Raw genomic sequence first — 3,016 nt, forward strand, 5'->3', positions numbered from 1 at the left:
GGTCTAGACCTCTGTCGGATCCCAGGACCACAGGGAGAGGGCATGTCGAAAGCCGAAGGAGGGTTACGAGGAACCCCCACCGATCTGGCGTGCCTTCGGCAGTTTCTGATGAAAATACCCCAGACTGCCAAAGTTCGTGCACGTGCACGAATCCTGAAGGATTGCTTCTGCGCTCCTTTCCCGAGGCGTCCTTCCCCGCTCAAGGGTTGGAGCTCTCGGAAGGACTCGCGCCCTCTAAGAAGCTTTAGAGAAGAGGACGCTTCACGTCCTCTCTCTCGTCAGGAGGAACGTCAGATCCGCCCCATAACGCCTCTAGGCCTGGACCTCTGTCGGACTCCCAGGACCAGGACAGAGAGGGCATGTCGAAAGCCGAAGGAGGGTTACGGGGAACCCACATCGATCTGGCGTCCCTTCGGTAGGACCTGTTGACGTTTCCCAGGCTGCGGAAGATCGTGCACGTGCACGAATCTCGAAGGACTCGCGCCCTCTAAATAGAAGCTTTATATTAAGAGGACGCTTCACGTCCCCTCACTCTCTCGTTTATGCGTTTCAGTGAGAAGTAAGAAGCGAAAACGTCGCCTGATCACGTGTACGTCTTTCCACCGAGAAATTATGAAAAGAAGGCAGTTTCTCTCGCTTGTTTTGACGCCTGTCAGGAGCGTGACGCTTTTCCGCACGCTTCTTTTGACGCTCGGCTTGAACTGGGACCGCTCGGACGATGGACGCCAGGCGCCCGCCAGTGGAAGCCGAGCCGTCCTCGCCGGAGCCAGTGGACGCCGAGCGCGCGCCAGCGGCGCGCACACCAGGTTTGTCTCCTGGCTGAACGTTTCTGTTGAACTCTTCAACTTCAAGCTCTTGTTTAAGATTTGAGCCTCAAGAATGTGAAGTAAGCAGTGCTTCGGAGGAAGCTTAAAGTGAACAGACAACTTCGTCTTCGAAACCCAGCAAGACCTCGGGTTTCGTGAATTCGAGGTCTCTGTTATATTGCTTTTCGTAAAGGTGGATGGAGTTAAGGAAAGCTCAAGGGAAGATCTCGTTTTCTCTACCGCAGTCAAGACTTTGCGATAAGGCAGTTACGGGTTATGTAAAGGCTCGACGTCTCGGCGACGTTCAGTAGGATTCTTGCAAAGGCATTCATCAAAAGGACGCTCTTCAGGAAAGCGCAAGACAGGACTTCCTTTGCCACCTTGCCGTACTGCCAATAAATTTTAAGCCTTTAGCAGGCATTAGTTGTGATACGGGAGAGGAAGCTGGTTGGAGAGTTTCTTCCTCTTCCCAGGATAATTTTGCAAGCTTTTTAGCCCATCTGAAAGGGTTTTTCAGATGGTAGATTGTTAGTTTCTAGTCGGGAATAATAACGCTGCCGAATTGAAACATCGTCGTTCTACTGCCGTAAGCCCTGTCTCTTAACAGGATTCTGCTTCTTTTCTCGTTTGAGGACGGGAATCGGAAAAAATAAAATGCTCGACTTCCTGGATTACGTTTTGTCAATTCAGTGACTTTCCCCCATTGACAATATACTATCGTTTTGTCAAGTAAGTGGGTATCCCCTCATTGACAAAATATCTCTTTGTCCCGTAAATGGGTTAGTTTTCTCATTGACAACATCTCTTAACTTGATATTGCGTAAGCGAATAAGCTCTTATTGACTAGATTCGGAAGAGCTCTCATTCGTCATTCGCAGACTCGTACAAGAAATAGACTTGTAGACTACGTCAATGAACGCTTATGTCCAATAACATAAGAAGCTTGAGCTGTCTGCTTTGATTCTCTTAAGTTTTGTTCATGAAACTTGCCTGTCAGATGTGTATGTAGCTGTATTTCCGAATTCAGCTATATATATGTCTGCCAGGTAAGTATGACAAACTTTATTGTGATATAATAAAATATTTTGCCTTGCGTTATTTTACTACTGGTTGGTTCAAGTCATACACGCTTGCTGTATTTACCTCTTCGGATGGCAACTGAGAGGTCTATTGTCTATTATTTTAACCCCTTCTTTACCGGGTGGGTGAGCAGAATGTAAACATTGCGTTCGCTGCTGAACCGAATCTCTCGGTAGTGAAGGGTGGGCTCCAGTTTGGAGGGGTGCCGATCGTAAAATTATTTGCCAAAAATACACAAATCAAGAAAGGCTAATGAAATTATCAGGTATACACTGGTGGTCGGTGAGGAAAACTACGGTCTTGAATAGAAATTCGGTCTTACAGAATGTTGATACATCCACCTGGAACATGCACATAAAGTATTATCAAAATAGAACAGTAAATAAGCACGTAAAATAACAAAAAAAGAGCAACAACTTCAGCGAAAGCCCCGCCAATAAAATATGGAAATCGCAAATATTATAGTATAACTCTCAAAAATTGGTCGATGTTGTTTTCTATGAGTTCTAAGATTAGTTTCATCACAGAAAACAACTTGAAGGGTATCAGGGATATCTAAACTAATTTTTCAAGTTTCTTGTCCTCAGGAAAAATTGCTTTTTCGCTTTTTCTCTGGTTTCGGTTTTTTTTTCGGGAAGGGGGAGAGGGGATTTCTTTGATTGTCCATAAATAATATAATTTTTAGATGTTTTGAGGCTATCAAGTGACATAATAAACTACAAACTCTCAGAAGATTTTGTCTCTAAATCGATGTTTGAATTTTTTCTGAATATTTCTTCCTATTATCTCATTTATCGGCTGGGCTTTCGCTGAAGTTGTTGCTCTTTTTTTATTTTTTTTATTTTACGTGCTTATTTACTGTTCTATTTTGAAATACTATGTGCATGTTCAGGAGATTATACCAACAATTCTGTAAGACCGAATTTTATAGTAGTGTGTAGGTGACAGATGAACTGCGTCTCAACAAAAAATCACAAACCAGACAAGCATAAGCATGTAATAACTTCTACCCAAGTATAAAACAGTTGCATCATCATTTACTGTATTTATTTATTTATTCACTTATTGCATTTTACAAATAAAAGATATGAACACCAGATAAACGAAGGTAAAAATAAAGCCTTATAGTA

Source organism: Macrobrachium nipponense, chromosome 36 (assembly GCF_015104395.2).
Source record: "Macrobrachium nipponense isolate FS-2020 chromosome 36, ASM1510439v2, whole genome shotgun sequence".
NCBI lineage: Eukaryota > Metazoa > Arthropoda > Malacostraca > Decapoda > Palaemonidae > Macrobrachium > Macrobrachium nipponense.